The sequence below is a fragment of the Cupressus sempervirens genome, chromosome 9 (assembly GCF_028749045.1).
Source record: "Cupressus sempervirens isolate cs-2001-9-10 chromosome 9, ASM2874904v1, whole genome shotgun sequence".
Lineage (NCBI taxonomy): Eukaryota > Viridiplantae > Streptophyta > Pinopsida > Cupressales > Cupressaceae > Cupressus > Cupressus sempervirens.
Window position 1 is genome coordinate 108,222,001 of NC_143126.1, and position 26,703 is coordinate 108,248,703.

A 26,703-nucleotide genomic window follows, 5' to 3' on the forward strand; every position below is an offset into this window, starting at 1 on the left:
AGGTATGCCATCCTCTACATATTCCACCTTGTTAATTCTTTTACAGCTTTTGTTTTCCACTTTATGTACTTATACCTCTTGCATTTTACTATCCTTGTCATATTAGTATCTTCATCTCTCAAATGAAATTTTGTCATGTTACAACATGTTTCACAATTTCGTCTTATATAATCTATTTCACCTATTGCATGATCATTTGATTTGTCACATAAGATTGATGTTATCAATTGGCTTGGTCATTTATGAAAAGAATTTTGAGGATCACCACTTTCTTCTATCATCTTTCTAAACCCTTGATAGTAAAAATCAAATTCAACATGATATCAAAAACAAAATGTTTCAAAAGATATATATATATATATATATCTTCACAAAATATGGTTTCAATCTTTAAAACATTGTTTGTCCAATCTTTGTGTTGGCATTCCAATTATGAAATGAGAGATATAGTTCATGTTATGTGGCATCCAACCAATGTTTTTTGTGTTGAAGATACTCCTTAGGTGATGGGGACAGAACCCAAGAACAAAATGGATGCAACAAAAAGGGAAAATTATATTAACTAAGAAAATAAGCTAGTACAATAGTATAGGAAAATAAACTTCAAAACATGCCCTAAGCCTTACAATAGCATAAATCTGGAGATAATTTCTCCTTTTAGTACCTCCTCTCAAACTCCACTCCGAACTGCCTTTTACAATGCCAGAAATCTCCTTAAATAGACCCTGGAGGGTTAAGGAGTAGGAGTACATTCTAGAAAGTTCTAGTAGGCATCCACTGACCAAATAGAAGGTTCTGGAAGCTGCAGTAGAAGTTGGCGCAAATCTAGAAGAATCTAGAAACAGTAACCGAACTTTCGGGAGGCATAACTTTTGAACCGTAGCTCCGATTGACGAACCGTTTACATTTTCAGAAAGCTCTCAAAGCACTCTATAGCCCTATGGATGAGCTTTGCTTCTCCCCCATTTTTTGGCCCTTTTCAAGGTCATTTAATGCCCCTAACCTGACTTTGAAGCATTCTTAAGAGGTCTCCAAAACTCAAAAAATTGCAATAACTTTCAAACGGTGGGGCCTTTTGACCTGATTCTTTTTTTTGGAATGCTCTAAATCACAATTACATTCATCTAGCCAATTCACACCTTCCTGATGACCAAAATGATGGCCAAATTGCATGCTCCTATTTTTTTGAGATTTTCTAGCACACGGATAGTTGAACTGTGAGAGTTGGAACCTTTATTTGACCCAAATGGGTATCCAAAAATGTAAAGACATGAAATAGAAACTAAGTCTAAGTACATTTTTTTGGGTGACACAGGATTGCCCTTATACCTCTGGATGCTCCTGCATCAGATACCCAGGGTAGATTGAAAAGTGACCTTATCACTTTATGGATGGTAGAGGAAATCCCAAATGGGAAGCCTTAGCTGCTAAAATCCAAGTTGAGTCCTCGATCGGCCGTCCTTTCCATTTGACCAAATACTCTTCATACTGCATCTTTCTAGTACTCCTACCCACATGATGATCTAGAATGTTTTCTATCTCCTCCTTCTTAGAAGCAGGAATTAGACATGGCTCTAACACCAGCTCCTCATCTGCACCATCATCATGATATTCTGTTAAATCTGCAATGTTGAAAATGGGAGAAATGTGAATACCATCTGGCAGCTCCACCTCATATGCATTTCCTGAGTCATGTTTCTTCAAAATTTTGTAGCGGCCAAATTTCTTCATTTTTAGCTTGTTGTAAGTATCGACCGGAAATCTTTCTTTTCATAAGTGCACCATGACTAGATCTCCTACTTGAAATTCCTTATGTCTTCTCCTTTGATCACCCCTAGCTTTATACTCTTGATTCATCTTGGTAATGTGTGCTTGAACCTCCTCATGTAGACGCTTGATATGTTCAACAAATTCTTCCACTTCAGCACTTGTCCTCTCCCCTTGCTCTATCTTCCTCAGCTCTGGTGTAGTCCTTGGGCTATTCCCATATACAATTTGGAATGGTGATTTTCCAGTACTCCTATTTATAGAGTTATTATAAGAAAAATCTACTTGTGGTAGAATCAAATCCCATCCCTTGGGCTTATCCCCAACTAAACATCTCAGCAAATTGCCCAGACTTTTGTTTACCACTTCTATTTGGCCATCAGTTTGTGGGTGATGCGTGGAACTAAATTTCAAGTCTGTTCTCAACTTTTTCCATAATGTCCTCCAGAAATATCCCACAATTTTATTTTCTCTTTCAGAAACTATACTCCTTGGAAGACCATGTAGTCTTACCACCTCTTTGAAAAACAAGTCTGCAATATGGATAACATCATGAGTTTTGTGGCATGGAATGAAATGTGCCATTTTGGAGAACCTATCAACCACCACGAATACTGAGTCATTACCCCTTTGTGTCCTTGGCAATCGAAGAACAAAATCCATACTTATGTCCTCCCATGGCCTTGATGGAATAGGCAATGGCTGATATAGGCCAGTATTGTGACTAAACCCCTTGGCAACTTGACAAACCTGGCAACTCTATACAAACTTCTTCACATCCTGTGTAATTTGAGGCCAAAAATAATGTTCTCTAAGAATGGCAATGGTCTTATCTCGACCAAAATGTCCTGACATCCCTCCACTGTGTTTCTCCTTAATTAGATTTTCCCTAATGGAACTCCTTGGAATGCACAATTGACTACCTTTGAACAACATGCCATCCTAAATCAAATAGTCTAACCACTTGGTTCTATCTATAGCAATAGGTTCTTTACAAGCTTTCCATGCTTTAACAAAATCAGGATCTTCAGGGTACAAATTCTTGAGTTCATCAAACCCAACTACTTCAACCTGCATTACTGTAAGCAAAAATTGTTTGCTACTTAGTGCATCTGCAACCTTGTTAGATTTTCCACTTCTATGCTTCAACACAAATGTATAGCTCTGCAAGAACTCTACCCACTTCATATGCCTCTGATTCAATTTACCTTGGCTATTTAGGTACTGTAATGCCTGATGATCAATATACAAAACAAATTCTTTTGGCAATAAATAATGCCTCCATTTCTTTAAGGCCTGAACTATTGCATAGAAATCTTGATCATAAACCGAATACTTCTTCTTTGCATCATTCAATTTTTCACTAAAATATGCAATAGGATTACCTTCTTGGCTTAATATAGCCCCAATAGCATTGCCACTAGCATCAAAATCTACTTGGAAAACCTTTCTAAAATCTGGAAGTGCCAACACAAGCTATTTTGTTACCTTCTTCTTCAGCAATTCAAAACTTCTCGTAGCTGCTACAGTCCATTTGAACTCTTTTCTATCCCCTCTTATTGTATCAGTTAGGGGTGCACATATGCCACTAAAATTCTTAATAAACTTCCTGTAAAAACTAACCAGACCATGAAATGATCGTACCTCAGTAGCAGACCTTGGAGTAGGCCATTCCAAGATGGCTTTTACCTTCTTCGGATCCATTTTGAGACCTTTAGGTGATATAACAAACCCCAAATAGACTAACTCCCTTTTTGCAAAATTACACTTCTTCAGATTAATTAATAGTTTCTCTTCCCTTAGCCTTCCAAGGACACTACGAATATGTAATAAATGTTCTTCCAAAGTGTTGCTGAAAATTAAAATATCATCCAAATAGACAATAACAAATTTTCCCAAGAACTTCTTAAGTACCTCATTCATGAGCCGCATGAAGGTGCTTGGGGCGTTCGTCAGTCCAAAGGGCATGACTAACCACTCATAAAGAACCTCCTTGGTCTTAAAGGCTATTTTCTACTCATCTCCTTCTCGAATCCATATCTAGTGATAACCACTCTTCAAATCAATCTTTGTGAAGTATTGAACTCCACTCAAGCAGTTCATAATATCATCCATCCTTGACAAAAGAAACTGGTACTTGATGGTGATCCTATTTATAGCTCGAGAATCTGTACACATCCTCCACTCTCCATCCTTCTTTGGTGTGAGTACTATAGGTACTGCACATGGACTCAGACTCTCTTGAATCAAGCCCTTCCTCAACAGCTCCTGAACTTGTCTATTTAGCTCCTCTGTTTCAGTAGGAGTCATCCTATGAGCAGCCTTGTTCGGAAAACTAGCTCTTGGAATCAGATCTATTTGATGACTAATTTGCCTTACTGGTGGCAATCCATCTGGAACATTATCAGAGATAATATCTCCAAACTCCCCTAGTAAATCCAAAACTTCAACTAGTATTTCACTACTACCTTCTTTATCTTTCCTAGGAATCAAAGCATAGCACATATGCCAGTGTTTCGTGCCCTCTAAAAACTTCCTTTCATCAACAAGACAAATCCTAGCACTGCTACATACCTTTTCACCTTCCTTTTTCATGGGCTTCAATTTGTGGTGAACTCCATCCTTTGTTAGAGAGTATGTGTTTGCATGTCCATCATGTACTGCATGTCTATCAAACTACCATGGTCTACCCAATAATAGATGGCAAACATCCATCGAAATAACATCATAGAGAACTTCATCATGGTAACTTCAAATTTTGAATTTCACTAAACATTGTTCACTTACCAAGACCTTATGATCATCTTTTACCCAAGAAATCCGATAGGGCTAGGGATGCTTCTCCCTCTTGAGCTTCAGCTTAGAGACCATCTCTTCTGATACCAAGTTATCAGTGCTACCACCATCAATGATCATGTCACAACATTTATCCTCACACTTGCATCTGGTATGGAACAAACTACTCCGTTGTTCTGGTTCAATCTCACCACTTAGTAGGACTCTTTCATTTACCAAGGTCTCTCCTCTTTTTGCATCTTCTAAATGTGATGATTGTGCATCCTCATCCACATGAGCAACCCTAGCTTGGCCCTTAGCTCTCCTATCTGTCCTTCCTTGTCATTGAGGGCATTCAAAGGCACGATGACCTTCTTCATTGCAATGGAAATAGGTACCATGAAAGCCTTCTCTTCCTTGTCCAAATCCTCTACCTCTTCCTCTTTGATTTCCAAAGTCTTGATCATGGGAGCGGTTGAAACCCTCATTCCTCTGGTTCCTGCTAGTACCCACATCTTCATTTTTATTTTGGGTTTCATTGCAGCCTCCAGATGATCTACCACTTCCCCTTCCTCCTTGACTGCACAATCTTTGTCTTCCTTCAAACTTTTTATTTAGCTTCTCTTCAACTTGTAGGGAAAATTGGTATGCCTCTTCAACTTTGGTCATTCTTACCAGACTTAATTCCTCCTAGATGCTAGGTCGCAACCCACTGATATAACGAGAAACCTTCTCCTTATTTGCTTCTGCATGTTCCGCTCTAATCAAGAGTCGATAAAATTCCTCTGTATATTCTTGGAATTATCTTCTTGCTTGCTTTAACCCATGCATCTTCTTAAACAAATCAAGCTCGTAGTCCACAGGAATGAACTGCTTCTTCAATTTGTCCACCATGCGATCCCATCTTGTGATCTTCTCCTTTCCTCTTCTATTTCTTTCCAATTGAACATCTTGCCACCAAATTTTGGCATGGCCTTTCAGTTTGGCCTTTGCAAACTTAACCCTATCTAGGTCCTTGATATCCTCATACTCAAAGTATTCTTCCAATTCATTGATCCAATCGATCAACTCATCTAGTTTCATATTTCCTGAAAATACACCCACTTCAATTGTGGGTCTTTTCCAAAACTTAGTAATGGCCCTAAAATGCCTTTCCTCTGCATGATTTAGAACTTCCTCATCGAATTCCTCTTCTAGTCCCATTACTTCTTCTTCATTGTCATCCTCACTGTTGTCACCTGCGGCAACATTTGCTCCTCTACGGAGCTCCTCTTGCAATGCTTCTACCTGCCTCTGGAGGGCTCTAACCTCCTTAGGATTAATAGCTCTAGCCCTTTTGCCATGCTCTCTTCATGGAGGCATCTTCTAAGTCGAACCCACAACCACACAGTCCTAGTGCAAACTGCCTCACAATCGGCGCTCTGTCTACACACTCAGGAAAACTAGCTCTGATACCACTTGATGGGGACACAACCCGAGAACAAAATGGACACAACAAAAAGGGAAAATTATATTAACTGAGAAAATAAGATAGTACAATAGTACAGGAAAATAAAATTCAAAACACGCCCTAAGGCTTACAATGGCATAAATCTAGAGATAATTTCTCCTTTTTGTACCTCCTCTCAAACTCCACTCTGAACTGCCTTTTACAATGCCAAAAATCTCCTTAAATAGACCCCAGAGGGTTAAGGACTAGGAGTACATTCTAGAAAGTACTAGTAGGCATCTACCGACCAAATAGGAGGTTCTAGAAGCTGCGGTAGAAGTTGGCGCAAATCTAGAAGAATTTAGAAACGGTAATCAAACTTTCAGGAGGCATAACTTTTGAACCATAGCTTCGATTGACGAACTGTTTACATTTTCAGAAAGCTCTCAAAGTTCTCTATATCCCTATGGAGGATCTTTTCTTGTCCCCCATTTTTTGGCCCTTTTGGAGGTCATTTAATACCCCTAACCTGACTTTGAAGCATTCTTAGGAGGTCTCCAAAACCTGAAAAACTGCAATAACTTTCAAACCGTGGGGCCTTTTGACCTGATTCTTTTTCTGGAATGCTCTAAATCACAATTACATTCATCTTGCCAATTCACACCTTCTAGGTGACCAAAATGATGGCCAAATTGCATGCTCCTATTTTTTTGGGATTTTCTAGCACACTGATAGTTGAACTGTGAGAGTTGGAACCTTTATTTAAACCAAATGGGTATCCAAAAATGTAAAGACATGAAACAGAAAATAAGTCTAAGTACATTTTTTTAGGTGACACAAGATTGCCCTTATACCTCTAGATGCTCCTGCATCATTAGGCCAATCCTCTACTTGATGATATATCTTCTATTTGGTGAAGGATGAGTATTATTAATCAAAAATTGAATGACTAATTTCTTAAGGATTTCCACAATCGTATCAGATCAAGGAACTCTACACATTAGCACCCAGTTTTCTTCTAATGTACTATCATCCAATTTTTTTCTCCTTTTCAGATAATGTAATATCATCTTTTTACTATGCCCAATATAAGATCATAGAGAAGAGATATGTTTTTTTTTATATAATTTCTTATTTAAAACATATGTTAGTATCACTCTTTAATTCATGTTTAAGAAGTGAAATTGATAATAGCTAAGTTTTCTCTACTATATCAAGATTCTCAAATTGTGCAATTACTTCTTTAGACTTTTTATTAAATTTCCTCTTCATAGTATGTGTAGGTTGACTAGCATATTCTCTCAGTTTTTCCACATCCATTTCAATTAAATGATCTATGTTTTTATGATTAATTTTTCTTTTCAAACTTTGAGCTAGATTAACATTCTTATTTATTGTTTCATCTTAGGCTACAAAAAAAATTAAAATAAAGAAAAGAAAAGAAATTAGGGTCCATTTATGTGTATATACATAACAAATAAACTATAAAATACAATTTTACCTAAGCTTCATATTGTTCTTCTTCAGTGTCCATTGCTTCATCTTCAATTTCCTCATGTCCAACATTTTCATCATCTACTAATTGCACGTGTATGATATAACAAATAATATCAAGCAAGTTTGTAAGGGTATTTGTCTCTAAAATTAAAAATCAAAGATATAAAGTTTTCGTCTACACAGGTAGAAATCTAGAGAAAGATTATACTTGAAAGAGATGTGTGCATACATAAATATTTGAACTTGGGATGAACTGTCTCCAACCTTAGTAGGTTGTCCTATTTCAGTACATTCTAAATGAATTCATAATTTAAAAGACCATAATTAAAATATACCACAATTCTAAATATTCATAATTTAAAAACCATAATTGTAATAAACCTTGATAGGACTGAATATTCATGCTAAATATTCATAATTAAGTAAACCCTTAGCATTAAGTAAATAATAACCCTAAGTTTATATTTACCATATTCCTAAGGATAAACCCTAATCCTAACTATATACCTACACAAAGTCTACAATATGATTGCACACTACATGAACTAAATATTCATTGGAAAAAATATTGCACATGTACATACCTTGCCTCCTATAGTATCTTGCTAAAGTTTTATGATAATTTTCATCTTCTTTCTTGTCAATTCTTCTTTGTGAATATTTACTTTCTCTTTTACCTTTATTGCCCATGTCACAAATTATTTTTCCAATATTCAAAAACAAACAAGTTGCAAAATATTTCCTCCATCCCAATTGAAGTGTGAGTTATCTGATTGGACTTGAATGTTAGAATTTTAAAAAATTATTTATATGACAATTTTTTTTTTTTTCTAAAGCTCTAAAGGCCAACTTTACTTGAAGTTAAATTGTGGCTATTACATATAGCCATTTTCATAGGATCTATCTCCATCATTTGCAATATATTGATGGCTCGTAACTAGAGTTTTCTTTACTTCTAAGGAAAATCAGGCTTTGCTTGCTTGTTTCCATTCACTTCTTGAGCCATTCATGTAGTGGTGTTTGTAACTAGGAGCTATAACTTGTGTTTTCTCTTTGACAGTTTTTGGCTATTCCATGAAATGTGTTGAATCATCTTCTAACAAAGGTTTTTTAATTTTTCCCTTTGAGTTTATTGTTTACAATAGCTTACCCATATTTTCTGAAATTTTTCTAGAATTTATGACTTGTTATGGCCAAGACTTTTACATATAGTGGCTATTGTTGAACAACATAACTGGGACTTTTGTAAGTTCATCTATTCACCCTAGAACATTCTTCCATTTAGGCTTATATTTTTCATATATTTTGTTATCCTTTGATTTTCTTTTAAGAAATTAAAGCCACTACTAGTATCAAAGTAATATTTCTTCTCACTGATCTTTTTAGATGCATTTTTTTTACTTGTTATATTCTATCCAATACACTCTCTATTGTAGTGATCCCTTTATTTTATGTTTCTTCATCAATCACTTATTCAATTTCTATTTTGGCCTCTTCCCTTTGAATGCACAATTTGGTTGTCTGCTCTATATTCTTGTGTCTTTGTATGTTGTGTTGGGACTCAAAATTGAAGCCCTAATTTTGAGTACCATTGAGAAAATTAAGCCATATAAGCACTTTTTGATGCATGTGTACCTAGCTATACTTGTGAGGCCTATGAGGTGTTTAATGTTTCTAATCCCATGCATTCAGTATATCTACTCATACCATGATGATAAATTGGCATTCTAAGCTATTCTATGAAGTCTTCTTTTGAGCAATTTACAATTCTACATTTTCACCTAAGTGTCAAACAACAATAGGAAGCCTAGTTTTCCTTTGAATATCTTTAACCCAGAAATGTTTTATGGCCTACCACTTTGGGAATGTCTAGTGTCCATAATAGAGAACCTATGTGTCAGATTTCAAGTCATTTCAAGTCATGATGATATAATTAGTTTTGACTTTTGGGAAGCCCTATTTGACTTGTTATAACTTTGACCCAGTTGATCAAAATGCTAAAATTCCTTTTATGTTTCATTTTAGAGGTTAGAGAAATGCTATGGTTAAATTTTGAGATCATGAAATATGCATTTCATCAATTTTTTAAAATGATTAAAAACCTAGTTTACATTGTTTTGTTATGACTAAGGTATCCAAATATATTTGTACCCCTCTTCGACACTTTATAACTTTGATCCCATGATTGATAAGCCTAAATGGATTATACCATTGCATTGTGTCCTAGAATCCCTTGATGTATGTCAATTCTCAAGTCATGACGAATCCATCTGCATACTTTTTTATGTCTGTCTGTTTACCAAAAATTACTTTTGACACATTTCCTAGTTTAAAATTTCCAAGTGCCTATTTTCAGAAATTCGCCAAATTCATCATGTTACTTTTCATAAGCCTTAATTATGGATTCTTATCCTTTGAATTCAAAAGAACCTATATCATGGTTTTCAGAACCCCAAGTGATCAAAAATCTAGTTTATAATGCCAAGCCTAAGCCTAGTTTATGTTTTTTAACACTGTTTGCCTACAAGATAATTGAAGTATGGATGTTCGGTGACTAAAATATTTTGACTGTGAATTCATCATGGGTTGAGAATTTTTAGTATGGTGGAGTGTGTGGTATTGAAAACTTATGCTAATTTTCATGGCCTAGTTACTTGATTGAATAAGTTTTCAAGGTCAGTTGGCAAGCTTCCAGACACAAATTCATAGTTTACAGATAAGAAGTGAAATGAGTTTTAATAATTAGTTATTGCTCAAAATTAATTCCAATGAGTATCAGATGGTGAATAGATCAATTTTCTAATTTTAGTTGTTCAAAAATGATTTTTTTTTTAGCAAAACCCACTTTGGGGCCTGACTATTTCCTTCTGATTGATAAGGAATCATGGAGTTTTTAAAGTGACTAAACTGGGTTAGAATGATTTTGATGTCACAATGCAAAGGAAATATAGATGATCTTGAGTGTTCATCAATATTTAAAGTGAAGCTAGATTTTACTTTTTTTCTCAAGGACAATCTTTCTTTGTCAAGGGCCTATGGGGGATAAAAAGAGAGGATTGGGTGATTCAACTTGAAAGAGAATTGTTACTAGCAATCAATAATAAAGAATCATAGCATTGAGACATAATTTGTAAAGAAGAGGATACACTACTTTGAATGCTTTCCAAACTTGTTTGAGGAAATAATGTACAGGCAAGGGAGATGGGCTTTGTCAATTCTTTTTAAGGCTTGATTTGGAGTAAGAGGAGCACAGGGTCTCTAATCTTACTGGCATCTTTAATTATTTCTCAATCAGCAATCAGCAATAAAATTCTTAAAAGGGCTCAATAACATAATTTGAAAACCATTATATAAACTTGATACCTATATGAATGCATAATATTATAAATGCTTGATAAGGGCTTGGTTGTATTCAATTAAGGAATTGTGTTGATCAGAAACTTAAAATGCTGAAGGGAAGCTCTCAATCAGTGCAATGATTGAAATGAATGAACACATGGATAAAGACAAACCTATCAATCTCACTTAAGACTTTTACCAAATATTATAAATGAAACTTGCTTTTTAGCCACCACTAATATCATTTTTATAAATTTAGAAGGGAACAATTTCATTTTCCAATCATGGTGCTTCCTAGATTTAGAGCTTTTATGGGATTTTTATCTACTCAGGTCTCCTGTTGATGTAGAGCTTTTATGGAATTTTTATCTACTCCATATTTAGCTATGAAAGATGGAAATGATGGGACTAAATTGAAACACTTGAGACAATATGGAATAAGGAAATATCAGTGGGAAATATAGAAAAAATTCTAAGACACAAAAAATGAGATAATTGATAGTAGTGATAGGGATGCACCTGCAAAATATTTTTCAATGAAGAGTGAATCTGAAGACATGGATACTGATGAAACAAAAGAAGAAGATCAAGTCCACATGCAAGATGAAGAGAAGGAGTCAACTATGGAGTAAAATCCAGATGAGTAGAGAAGAAGAATTTGTAGTCAGCAACAAGTAGGAGAGCAAAAGCAAGGGCATCTAGGCTATAAAAGAAGCCCACACAAAAGTGAAGGATTGGTGTGCAAAGTACAATGTAGAAGAAGCATATGTGGAAGATGCCTACTATCTAGGCACAAGTTTACAAAGGGTGCCATGAGGGAGGAGCTCCAAATAAAAGTCATGCTATCAAAGAAAAAGCCACAAGGTATGAGTGCAGGGTCCTTGTCAATCCAAGTAAATTTCATGTTTTAATTGTACTATATTGGGTAAGTAGTGTAAAACTTTTCAATTTATAGTAGGGGAGAAAGTACGAGTTGATGCAAATTCAAGGCTTGCCAAATGATGGGCCACCATAGTTAGTGGACATCATGGTCAATAGATTTTTGACCCATGCAGCACATTCCAAAGGACTCACTATAGGGTCAGAGACTAAAAATGTGAATGTTATGTTCTTACACTGGGAGAGAAGATCATAAGAGCGGGAGTTTGAAAATGAAGGCTTCCTAGTGTTACGAATGCAACCCAAGAGTGGAAGTTTGAAAATGAAGGCTCTCCAATGTTATGACCATAGATGCATGGTGAGATAATTTAAATGATTTAAAGGATTAAGTATATATTGATGTGTTTTTCATGTGGTCAGAGATGGAAAATATTTCCCCTCTGATGCTAGGAGAATGGAAAATGATGATGAGATCTTATGAGTTTATGGAGCAAGAATTAAAAGAATCAATTAATTAAAAGCATTCCAAAGGGTGATTGTCAATTTAGGTTTTGACACGTCCCATCATGGAGGAGAAGTAAAAATAATATAAAATCAAAAATCAAAAATTTCAAATGCATATGGAAAAATTTGAATAAATTTTTAAGTTTTTATATAGTCTATACTATATAAACTTTTAAATTTTTCCTTGTTAAGCTCTATTCATGGCTTGGGAGCCAAATTTTTAAGTCAAATGTAGGAGGGAAAATTTTATCCAGAATATGTAGTGCAACATATTATTGGAATCAGGAGGAAATGAATTTTCCAGATATGGGGTCAGCTTTTGAGAAACTGTTCATTAGTTCAGTCTATAAGTAGATTTATGTTTTCTAAGGTATTCTTAGTGGAATGTGTAGAATTCATCATGGAGCATCAGAATTAGAATTAGTTAGGAGGAAAACATTGAAGTCTATTGAAGCCTAAACAAATTTTGAAAAACTTTTCATCCCTTTAGAGTTCAATTATAACCAAAATTTTCCTTTTCCTTGTTTCTAGATCAGACATCAAAATCAGTTATATTTTTATCAAATGTCTAAGATATTTTATGCATGTAGAGGACAAAATGATGGGGATTTGATATGCAGTTATAGAGAGAGGGTAGAGAGAGGTTTTTTAGCTTCTTGGTAAAGAATTCTGAGAGGATACTTGCCATCTTTTGAACAAGTCAGAGAATTCTTTCCTCCTTTATCATTGTCTTTCTCTTTCTTTATTGGGGTTGGCAGTTTTCTCTGTGATACCAATAAGGTTCCAGTGTTCTACTATGAAACCAAGGTTGTAGATGGTTTTGCTTCCTATCTATTGAGTTGTGCTCTAGCAATGAAGGTGACACATCTGCTTCTGTGTAGATTTTCATTTCATTTCATGCATTGCTTTCTAAGATATTGGAAATTGATGCTAGATCATGTGAAGTATTTTAAGTTTCATTTAGTGTTACAAGTTCATGTATTCAGTCTTTCCAAGCATGAATATAAAAGGTGATTTGCAATGAACTATTTGTGTTCTCTTATTTTTTCTCCTAGTTCTTCATATGCTATTGACTTTGAGATTAAATTAATAAGGTTCATTTGATTTAAGGTAGCTTGGATAAGTTGTATGTCAGATCTATTGTTGCTTTTGATCCAAAGAGTCAAGTAAATGCTTCAATGTTCTGATAGGGTTTTTCGGTGTATGGAAGGGATATTTCATAAGAATGGTATTTGGGGATTTTAGATGACAAAGTTAATTGTAAGGCAATCAAGTTAGGTCATCATATTGGTAATGACTCTATGTTTCAATGGATAAGGCATTGGTCACTAAATTAGATGCAACCTAGGGTGAAATTTATTTGCACAAAATATTTTAATCAAATCAATTCAATTTTCATGTTTTCTAGTGGGTTGAAAGCAATTAACCCTCTTTTAGCTTATGGATTCATAGGTTATGACTTGTAGTTATTTCATTCCTATGTCATTGCATAAGTATTAGAAGATAAAAGGGGTTTCATCTATTGTTATTAGGTTTAGATTTATGTTTTGATTGCACTAGTACCATATATCACAACCTCAAGGTTAACCTACCTAGGTCTTACAAAGCCTAAAGTGAAGAAGGAGTTATGCCTTATAGTTGGCCCAAGACTATAGTCGAGTGTATCTGTCATAGGAATTTTCTAGCCATAGATGCATTGTTTTGGTTTCTTGGTTAATTTCAAAACTATTAAATTAGGAGCCAACATGATGAAATATAAAGCCTCTAGTTCTCTTGTTGTTTGTCTCTTATTAGCATAAAAAATAATTCATCTATTGTACTTTTTTTGTTCTCACATTTTCTTATGTCAAAGAAAATAATTTAAAAACTAAAATAGATTGGTTGTTTAATGCTTTAAATGGTACTCTAAAATTTGTAATCAGAATAATATTATAAAAAAATGGTTTCATATAGAATTCATGTCCCTTTGATGTTTATATTCAGTTAATTCACACAGTGCTGATATACACATGTGATTTATGATCTCCTATTGATATATGTTTTCCTTTTTATGCAAATGTACATGATGGAACTAAGATTAGATATGTATGTATAAAAGGTGGTACCTACATTTCTTAGATCTTTTGAATATAACTCATTTCTATTTCATCTTTAGTGCACAACTAAAGCTTTGGAAATGTGACATGTAGTAGCTAATACTAGGAAGCAACAAGAGGATGCACAACCAATCGTTCACCATAGACAATGATTGGTTAACCATGACCTATTACATACTTGTTCATATATTTTCTTCCATGTTCATTGTATTTGTATAGAATAGGTAATGTATTAGCAATAGATTAATAGTGGATACTCTTTCGACCCTTTATGTGCATGATGTATGTACATTTGGCACGTCAATTGCATTTCATCAAATGTATATCTCAGTTGTACTCATCTTTTGATAATGAATACAAAGGAAATTTTACCTCCTTTTTTAAAATTTTGTTTATAATAAAAGGAATTACAAAAATAATACCTTATTGTAAACATGAATTAAACATGCACTTTTTATGAAATCGTTTTCTTAAATGAAATTAAATTTTCATGAGTAGAAATTAGTAATAGTGGCAAGATCATATCTGAAAACTATAACATACTTCCTTTAGAAATGTAATGCCCCACCAAGAGGTTCTTGGAAGCAAGGATAAATGTAAGCCAGGATTTTTAAAAAAATTGAACAAGGATGTACATGATGTACAACTTACTATTGACAATTGGCTAATAGTGATATGTAATTATTGTCATTAATGACAACACATGATGTACATGCTGATAGAAAACCTCACAAATAAAAATTCTTAGTGTTTGCTAATAAGAAAATTGTCTAAGTATAGAATTTGGTTTATAGGAGTTTATTGTTTTGTTTATAACATGTTTCATATGCCATATTATGATAAGAGAAGTTACATAGAGATAGTATACATGTTAGTGATGGCATGTATAATCTTGGAAGTTTGTCCAAAATATATAGAATAGAGTTAATCATTTTTTGATAAAGCAGGAGATCAAAATTGAAGGAGAAAATTGTTTTATTTACAAAATAATTACTTGGCCATTTAGGGTCAACATCCTCAATGTCTACTCTAACTTGGAAAAGTGAATTGTGTTCTTAGATAACCAAGCAATAATTTGTGTAAAGGCATGGTATTTATGCAAAGGACTTCTTGTGATAAGTATAGTGTTGTCTTGGTGTATTGTGTAAGCAAAGTGCAAGTATGAATTGTGAATTGTGACTATATGTGAAAGCAATATATGCGAAGTTTTATGAGCTATTTGGTGATCCAAGATTGAGTTGAATATTAGAGATCAGACAAGGGAGGAAAATAATAGTAGATTACTTGATTGAGTAGTGGGATCTTCTTGTAATTGAAATTGCATGTTTAGGTAGTGAGCTCTTCTTGCATACATTGTACTAAAACTCCTAACAAGGTTGGCACAACTCCTAAATTTCCTAATAGGGATTCAATGTCTCCTAATAGGGATTGCTTATATTTAATTTTCTCATTGCCTCCTAACAAGGTCCATCCTCTAACAAGGAACATATATATCATTATATTATCTAGTGGGTGTCATCCCCATTAGGGTTTTCCCTTGGGTAGGGTTTCCCTAGTTAACAAAATATGGTGTTATGAGTTATCTTTGTGCATTTTTTTTTATTAGATAAATAGGTTTTACAGGGAACCTGAAACCCAATAGTTAAAACAAAAAAAGGCTTATAATAAGTGTGAAAGCCTAGCCAAAAAAGTTTAAGTTCATAGGCTGATAATAAGCATTAAGCCCAGCCAAAGAAAATATTTCTAAGAAAAGACCAGGAAAAAAAAACAATCAAAGCCATGGCCTAAAGCCAGAACAGAAAGCCAAAAGACAACGATAAAAAAAAGAACATGCATAAGTTATTCCTCATTCTTTCACTCCAAATCATGCATAACATAAGCAACCTCAAAGGCCAATTAATTATCCTCCATTTCCATCTGTTGTGCCCTTTGATTCCCCTAGTCCTGATTAGGAATGGAGTTTTCCTTTGCAGAGTCATCCTCCATTCTAGCCTCATCCCTATCTTTTCCATCCCCATCTTCGTGCATTTCTCTATATTTGATCCAGCCCATGAGAGAGATGATGTTGTTGTTAATGGAGCTTAACAAGGAGAACATCTGATTCACAAGGTTGTGATTGTAGTTTTCCAAGTTGTGTATGCTTTTTTCTGCCAGACTGAGCCTATCAGCCAAATCCGTCCTCATGTTGGCATCCATCCCTTTCCTTGTTGCCTCAATATGTTTCACTTGATCTTTAACCTCCTCAAGCTCATGGAAAATCCATTTGATTGATCTAAAATTATCAATCATACTACTACAAGCATTATTTAAGAGGTTCATCCTTATCTCATTGGCTCTGTTCGAAATAGCCATAATCATAGAATCAATTAGTTCTTCCAGCTGCTCTTCTTCTTGATTATCCACGAGGATTTGGGAATTCATGGCCTCCATGAAGATGCCCATCTTGTAAGTATTGAGATTGAAGTTGATCCACGCTTTCCTCTTGTCATTGGTCTACACTTCCCCTTTTGCATACCCAACTTTCTCCTCTTTCTACTCCTCAGGATGGAGATGGACAGGAGAAAGGGGTAGCACTGACGCCTCCTCAAATTGAGAGTGCACTTCCTCCAAACTCTCCCTTTTTCATTTCTTCTTTCCACTTTCCTCCTTAATTTCCTCCTGCATCTCCTTAACCACCTCCTCAGACTTTGATTCCTCCTCATCATTGCTATCTCCCTCCTTAGCCTTCTCAACAGGCTTCTGCCCAAGATCCCTAGGGCTTTTTCAACTTGGGGTTATGGGGGAGGGGGATTTTTTAGATTGGTAAGTCATTACTTTCCCCGAAGAAGAGATCCCAGGTTTCTTAGAGTTGAGACTCTAAATTTCATCTGAGTCAGAGGAGTAATTAGAACTTCCAGACTCCACAGTCTCTGTCTAAGGAGGGGGCAATGCTTATAGTTGGAGCTTTGAAGTGCTCATGGATAAGCAATAGTAGACCCTCATGTAGAGCTAGGTTTGCGATGGGATTCTTTTTGAAGCAATCCATTGCCTTGCTCATTGAGGTTAATAGATAATAAGGGAAGGAAATTTTAGCTTTCTTCCAGAAATGATTCAAAATGACAAAGTGGTGGGTTCGAGCTCTATCAAACCTTGGGTCCAATGTAATGTACTCAATAATAGCTTTCAGAACATACCTCCACCGCTTCTTCATGGATTCGGAGACATAGTAGGTGTCAATCTTTTTCAGTGCCTTCAATTCCTTCTCACTCTCCACAAAGTCCCTAACAACATTGGCAGAGAGCTTCTTATCCCTGAAGAATTTAAAACCCTCGATAGGGATATCGGTGACATCTGCAATTACCTCCTCCGTTATCTAGAAGTAGATACCATTCACCTTAACTCTTCCATCCTTCTCGGACCCCAACATACTTTTGGTCACCTCCTAATCAAAACCATTTAGCTTCATGATATACTTAATAACCCCACCCTCTTCAAGCTTTTCTACATCTCTCACCCACCATTTCTACACATTGTACACCCACTTTACTCATGTGCTCTTCATTTTGTGACTGAAACGGGCCACTGAGACTAAGCAAAGAATAGAGAAAAATAACCCTATTGTTGCCCTTGAAATGATTGTGATAAACAACCCACAAAGCATGGCAATTAATCAAGAAAGGATTACTGCATTTACGATTTCCCATGCTTCTATTAAGAAAAGTACCCTTATTTCTTAACCCTTTCATATTCATATTAAAACTTGATTTCCTCCATACTTCCTTGGATTTTATCCAAGTCGATCAAACTTTTCACATCTTTCGGAAAACAAGTTTTGGGAAGCCAAGTCATTTTTTGGTCTGTGCCGACCCCTCTATTCGCAAACCTGTCGGCAACTGTGTTTGCTTCCCAAAAAGTATGGGTGATGTGGAATTTATTAAATTTGGCAAGGGTCTCTCTAGTCTCATCAATAAGATTTGCAATCATCCAAGATGGATATAAATTTCCATTGATGCACTTTATAATGTTATTCAAGTCCCCTTCAAGCCATAAATTGGTGACCCCTATTTCAAAAGCCAATTTTACAACATTGCACACCGCATTGGCTTTTGCAAAATGATTTGTTTGGAAACCAAAAAGGAGAGAAAAAGCCACAATACTGTCTCCATTTTCATTCCTTACCACACCTCCACTACCTGAGGACCCAGGGTTGCCCTTGGAGGCTCCGTCAAAGTTGGCTTTGTGCCAACCTTCATGCGGGAGGAGCCACTTGGCTTCTTGTCTTTTCCTCACTTTGTCTTTTACCTTCTCCTTTTCCTTGCCTCCTTTTGTGTATTGTTTCTATTACTATTTAGAATTACTTTATTGCTTTTTTATGCATGGTTTAAAGTAAGTAATAATATCCAGTTGGTGACTAAAGTTTATGGATTACTAATTCACCACCCCCACACCCCTCCTCTCAATAATCCCTATTTCTAACAGTTGGTATCAAAGTCTTGTTACATTGAAGAGGCTTAATAGCTTAAGTAAGATCCCTATGGATATGGAATAGTTCATGAAGAACCAGGAAGAAGCTCTTGAGAAAATTGATCTCCTTACTAAAGAAAGAGATAAGATGAAGGAGATATATGAAGACTCTAAAATATACATTGGTTAGTTGAAGGAAAAGATTGAACATGTCAAATCCAAGCCTGAATCTATTAAATCTAGAACCATTGATGATGACTATTCAAAGTTGAAGATAGAGTATAAGATCTTCAAGCATGAGTTAAAGATTACAAATCTAAAGTTGACTTTGAGAAATGATCCTAGAAAAGTTGAAGCTGAGTTGAAGATTGAAAATGTAGACTGAGATCAAATCTAGCATATAAAACATGTGAATTTGAAATAATGAAAGAAGATCATAAAGAAATCCTTAAGTACAATGCTATTGTGAAAGATGAATTAACATAGTGCACTCACAAACTTTAGAAGCTTTATTCTAGAAGAGAAAATCTTGATGATTCGATGTCTATATAAAGACATTCTTATGATAATACTGGTCTTGGCTATCTAATTAACATGTCTATGAAGAAGCTTGAGATTAGATTAGATCTAAAACAAAAAGACAAATCTCATGATAGTATTTAATCTAGTCAATATTCTAAGAAACCTAAAGAAGTTGAGAAAAAGAAGGAAGCTGAAATCTTGGATGAACCAAAGCAAGTTGAAACCCCTAAGGAAACCACATATGAATTTAGAGGAAAGTACATTTTATTTAATGAAATAGGTCATATGAAAAGAGATTGTACTAATAATCCATTTAATCATGTTAAGGATTTTTATTATCATAATTTCCATGGTATGGGTTGTTGGCACTCAAAATTATAGCTTGAATTTTGAGCAATTTTTAGAAATTGAGCCCTCTAAATACTTTTATGATGCACATATACCTAGTTGTCAAGTTGGGGCCTAAGAGATGTTCAATGCTTCTAGTACCTTCCATTCAACTTGTCCAAGTGTACCATGAAATTAAATTTCCATTCCAAGCTATTTTGTAAGGTCCCATTTTGAGAAAATTCCAAATCTACATTTTCACCTAAGTGTCAGATAGTGACAAGAGGCTGTGTTTGCTACTAAATTTCTCACATTTAGAAATTTTTTGTGACCTACCACTTTGAGAATGTCTAATGTCCATATCCAAGAACCTTTGTTTCAAATTTTGAGCCATTTTGAGTTTATTTGACTAGGTTTTGAATCCCTCAAAGTTGGTAGTTTACCATTTTCACACATTTTCAAATTGCACACATTTCTAGGAAGCCCTGTTTGACAAGTAATAACTTTTGACCAGTTGACCAAAATGTTGAAATTCCTTTTGTGTTGTATTGTAGTGGTCAGAAACTTGTTATGTTTCAAGTTTTAGCTTATGATGAATCTATTTGATTAATTTTCAAACGTCTTTGATTTCTAGGGAGGGTCTATTTCCTGAAGATGGTGATTAGAGCAACACAATTAGTACTGTGTGTCATTTGATTCTTGATCTAAGTAGTCAGTCACAACTTGAGTTAAAAGCCTCATCTTTTATTACTTTGGTCACCTTTCTTCAAAAGATTGTGGATAGATCTCTCTATGAAATATCCAGGAAAGTATAGATGAGTTAGCTTTGACAAAGATTAGTTTAGGTCCATATCTTCCACCTCATTTGCATGGCAGATCACAAGCCAGTGTCAAAGAGGACTCTCATGCAATAAGGATTAGTAGAAAACATTAACAAAAAAATCATGCATTTAGGTTATGGGTCTTTTCAAAGTAATAATGTAGAGTGATGAAATTGATGACTTAGTCAGGGTCTAAGTCTCAACCTTTGGACTTAGTTCAAAAGCCCACTACTCTAGATGGAAAAATAGAAGACCATTTAGGTTCTCTAAGAAATTGGAAATGACTTCTCATGGTTCATTTTTTGGAGCAGGAAAGAAATTTTATACTGAAATCATTATTCTTGGTATTCCTAAAATAGAGCAAGGGGTGAGCAATATAAAGGGATCCTCAGTGCTGAAATAGGGAACTGGCATAACAAAATCCACTGCATGATGAAGACATAGAGAGAATATGTCATTAGAGGAAGGTCACACCCAGCTATGGTTAAAGTTGATTAAGGGAGCCAATAGAAAAGTATATAAAAATCAAGGCAAATTCAACACAAGAAACTGTGAGAGAAGAATCATAGAGAAGCCTCTAGCCAATAACAAAGCACTCATGACTAGTCAATGAAGCTCCAAGTAATTCAAACACCTCACATAGTTAGTATAAAACAAGTCATAGACTAGCAAGAGGGGACATCAAACAAAAACATAGATTTTGAAAGAATCAAAGAGAACATGCCAACAAACATTTGCAGCTGACACTTACAGGAGTGTCCAATAGTATGATCAAGGGGAGTCAATGCATATGTAGCACCCAAAAACATTAATAGAGATCACACATTTTAAAGAATAGTCAATGGTGCATCAAGGATGTCTACAACGTAGCATTAAAAGGATGAATGTACACATCAATAAGAAGAAGCCAAGCACAGTCAAAAACCTCCTAACATAATGAAGCTGCCAGGTTATGTTTAAGAGGTAATGGTTTATTGAAAGACTCAGGATTTTTTCCCACATGGTCTATGTGGATAACGATTAAAAAATTTTAATACCATTCTACTTGGAAAGCATAATTTCTAAGACTTGTAGCTTTTGTCTAAGTGCTACCTATTATGAAGGGACCCACATGCATGTGGTTGATAGTTGAAGGAAAACTAACCACAATTTTGAACAAAGACATGCCAAATAGAGATGAAGTCAGCACTAGAGGTTGCAAAAAAGTTGAAATTTTTGGCTAGTCACTACCTTGCTAGCCAAAAAATGCAAGGATTTTCGACTAGTGACAAAGAGAGTCACCTGAAAATCTCAAAAATTTGGCAAGAGTCAAAATGCAACATGGGTCCTACTTCCATTACAAAGAAAAAAATTAGGTAATGCCAAGTGGTGGCAGGCAGGATGATGTGGAAAGATCATAGAATGAGGAAGGAGATCGTGCCATTTGGCACATCTTGCGATCATCACTATATCACCAAGGAGAAGTTTCTCAAGCGATAACATGGAAACATAGCAAGCATTCAGGTGGCAATGGCATGTACCACTAATGTGGATGGCTAGTCAAAATGTGACATGTGGTGCTTACCAAGGCTTTAAATCAGAAGGTGACACATGGCAAGGTCAATAAACACAGTTTGACTTGAATTGAAAAGGCAAAGAAAAATGAATAATTTCAAATATTAAATTCATTTTTTACACTCTCAGGGTTGGTTTCATGTGTAGACATCAGACATTTTAAGTGATGTCTATTTTTTTTAATATAGTTTAAATTTTGAAAAGTTTAAATTTTTGCAAAATGAATATGGAGACCATGAATAGAGGCATGATTTTTCAAACGACTACCAAAGGCTCAATTTTTAACCAAAATGGCCACTCCAATATACTACTAAAACCAAGAAGAGATGAATTTTTTGATTTTGAAGTCATTTTTTGCATAGGTGATCATCGGTTCAAGCAATAAGCCAATTTGTGAATTTTGGGGTGTTTTGAGTAGAACAAGCAATTTTAATTACTGATCATCAGAATTGGTGATAAGGTAGATATAAAGGCTTGGCAAAGTGTAAAAGTGAAGAAAATCAATTTTAATCATTTCTCTTGTATTTGTGAGGCCATTTCAACTGATTTTCACCTTTTACCTTGAGTTCACTTTTACTTAAGAATCAATTATGATCTTTTATCATGATGCTTTTGAGATATTTGATGCCTTTGAAAGAAAATTGAAAAAGCGATCTGATATTCAGTTGAAGAGAGAAGGTATAGAGAGTCTTTTGATGGCAAAGAGAGGGAATTTCAAGTGGATAGATGTCAATTTTAGATTCAATCCAAGAATTCCTTCCTCTATATCAATCTCATTTTTTCTCATTGTACAAGTTCTAGTTTTTCACTGTGAGACCATTGTTGGTAGGAAATTTTTAGTCATTCTATGAGACCACTTCTTTGGATCCAAGACTATGATTCCACCTTCATTCTTTAGCATATTCTCTCTTGTATGAACAATAGTAGGAAGGAATATACATATAGTTTAGATCTGTTAGGTTGTTTCATGTTTTTCATTTCATGCATATGACTGTATAATTTCAAGGAAATAATACAAAAAGTAGTAGATGATTGAGTTTTAGTTGAATCTTGTATCCATTCTCAGTGAGTTTTAATGTTTTATGGCTTTTGAATAAAGAGCCTAGGTCATAGTTGCAATCCCTTTAGGTTGTATTTTGTTTCATTGTTGCTGATAATTCAAGGAATTATGTAAATGCTTCATAGAAATCAACAGGGTTATAGATTTATTAAGGAGGATATCAGGTAAGAATGAGATTTAAACTGAACATAGATGTTTATTTACAAGTTGAATAGATAGATCAGATATCTAAAGATACACATATGTCTCAGATATTCATATGTACATTTTTTATTCATAGATTTTCCCAATGGTTAAGGCATTGATCAATTTACAAGGATTGCTGATCAATTTACAGGGATCACTAGGTCTTACTGCTACATATTTGAGGATTTGTTGAAAATCAACATCAATAATAAAACATTCTTTGCCTTTCATGTTGAAGGACCTAAATGTTTAACCCTCACTCGGCTTTTGAGATTCATAGATTTGCATTTAGCTACCGTAGATTGATGTTATTTCATGAGTTATTAGGAGATATAAGGGTTCTCATATACTTAATAGATTCAAGGATATGTTTTTGCATTAGTATGGTATCAATTGAATTTGAGGTCTACCCACCTAGGTTTAGCAGAGCTTGAAGTAGAAGAAGGGTCTAGCCTTATAGTTGGCCCAGTGTCTAAATTGATATGTTAAAGATGGGAGATAGTTGCCCCTAGATATGTCATATTCTCATTGGGATAATTGGAAACCCTCTAGTGTTTTCAAACACCAACAAAATGGTGACTCTACTGGGTAGTTGCATACAGAAAGAACCAATATCTTTGGCATGAAATAGATCAGATATAGCAAATATATAACAAGAGGTGTATCTTATTTCCTTGCTAAAGTTTCATGTCCTCCAGTGTTCTTATTCATTGACAACAAAAGTTTAACTAAATTAAATAATTTGTAATATCATAGTCACTTGAAGTTTTGATAAGTTGCTATCAAAATTCAAAGTTAATGTCATGTTCTTTTAGTTTGTCAAGAATGTGAAATTCCTCTGTTGTTGAGTACAATTTGCAAAAACCAGTTGTAAGTTCTAGACCATCTTGTTTTGTTTTACAAGTTGGTTAATCTTTTCTCACTAAGTGAGTGTCAACTCAAAGTAAAATATTTGCACCAGTGCTTCATAAATGTGAAGGTATTATAAGGGAAACAATAGTGGGAAGGCAGATTTGAAGAATTCATTTCAAGTTCTTGACATTGGGTAAAAGAATCAAACGAGATGCAGTGCAACTGTTACTAAATCATGATAAGATTTGAATCTACTATTATTTACAGCATTGAAGTAGTTGCAAGCATCTGTATTGAAAGGCATTTACATTCTCATGTAATTTTATTTACATGAAAGTAAGATTCACAAAAGTTTCTCCATCAAATGGATTCAACATTAAATAAGAGAATGGTGTAACACATCTCAACATACTTTGTGAGAGGTAGATTCGGCCAAAGTGCTTTGTATTCTAAAGTATGTTTGAAGTTGAAAGTGGTAGAAGATTTTCAGATCTATTACAAGTTATAAATCTTGATAGTTTTTTATGATGAATGAGTCTTAAGTTTGAAGAATGTTGAGTTTCATTTCATCTAGTATGCAGCCCGTTAGTGAAAGTTTTAGATTTGTTTTTGCCAAGAGATATATGTCATTAAATTTTAATGGCATTTATGGTTTCCCAAATACTATGCCCTATGATCTCAAAAAGTACTTACCTAAGTTTAGTGGGAACCATGAAAATTAAGCCAGTCATCATGTTCTGTTGTTTAGTGACTTGGTTGGTGATTTTGAAATTTCTCATGAAGACGTTCATATGAAGTTGTTTGTTCAAACTTTGGAAAGGGATGCTAGGAATTGGTTTTCTTTTATTTCAGCATGCTCAATTTCATCTTGGGATGAATTACTTTCAGCCTTCATGAAGCAGTTCAGGGAAAGAGTAAGCATCTTTGATTATTTTGATAGGTTCTTGAAAATCCAAATAAGGAATTGTGAGTTAGTTACTTACTTTAATATCAGATTTGCAAAGGTTTAAAATGATATTCCTGAAAGTCATAAGCTGGATGATCAAGTGTGTTTTGTTGTCTATTTTGATGCATTTGATAAGAAGATGAGTTACCTATTGAGAGATAAGGAACCTAAGACTTTGCATCAGGCCTTCATGACAGCAATAGAGATTGAGAATAACATAAAATATGGCTTAACCCAGAGTCACTTCTCTAGATATGTTTGCCAACAAGATGAGGTATAAAGAACAAATCAATGTAATATAGAATGTTCAGTTTTAGATCAAAAAATAAGTACCCCTTCTATTGCAAAAAATCTTGTTGAATTTTCATAATTAAAAACATGTGTATATGAGGTTTCTTTGTTGCAAAGAAGAAATGATTGTTGGGTGATGCGACGTGTTCCCCTGCCCACGGGTGGTTAATTATGTGGTGTTCCATGTTCACTAACAGTCATGGCTTTTGGTGCAATGGAAAATGGGCCCTACAATTGGTGTCAAAGCCTAGTTTTGGCCTGGTCATGGGTTCAAATCTCCCTGGTGCCTTCCCGACCCGCGTAAGCACCTGGTATGCGCGTCAAGGGGGAGATTGTTGGGTGATGCGATGTGCTCCCCTACCCACAGGTGGTTAATTATGTGGTGTTCCATGTTCACTAACAGTCATGGCTTTTGGTGCAATGGAAAATGGGCCCTACAATGATTCCATTCTTGCTGAATTGAATGCACATGTTTATGGTATTACAACAGTGAATGATAGAGTTGATTCACTTGATGAGTTATGCATGTAAGATGTAAATCCAGTCATTCATTTTCCCATTGATGATTTGCATTATTTTGAAAACTTAATGAATCAAGAAGAGCAAAGGTATTTATCTTAGTATGAGGATGAAGAACTTGGAAGTGATGTATCAAGTGATAAAGGTGAAATTGTTGATCTGACATATTGTGAAGCATCATCTGAAGACATGGAGAGACTTGTTGCTCAAGTCAAGAAGAGAATCATGATAGTACATATGCATCTTCATGTGAATCAGATGCTAATTGAGAAGAAGATAGTGATAACAGGAATGAGTATTCTCTTGCTAGTAAAGGTATGAGTAATGTTCCTAAATCTGAAAGTGAAGTTTCATTTCAAAGTTATACAAATCAGCTAGATGTTGAAAGTGGTGAAGAAGATTTGTCTACACAATATGAAGACAAAGAGGTGATCTATAAGGATGGATTACCTAATTGTGTAGAAGAATGTCTTGAGGATGGGTGCGGTGATGATCAATATATGAGTGACCCTAAGATTAATGCATCAACACCTAGTGGTAGGATAAATGATGATTTTCTCGCAAGACATTTGAATCACTTACATGAAGACAATGAAAGTAACTTTGATTTATATTTGACATGCTTCATTGATGGAATTAATGATGTGTCTTCAAATAATGATTCTGATTTTTCTTCTTCATATGTTGAAAGTGTCCATGACAGTGATGTTAGAAATGGTTTCAAAGTTTTCATTAATCTATTATATGGTGCGAAGTTCCATGATGATCAACCCATTTTTTGCCAAAATGTTCAAAGAGGGTCATTGCATAGAGTTATCAATCCTTTGTCTAAAGAGCACATAGAAAATTCAGATTTAGTTGAGAATGGGTTTGATGATGATACATTGTCTTACTTT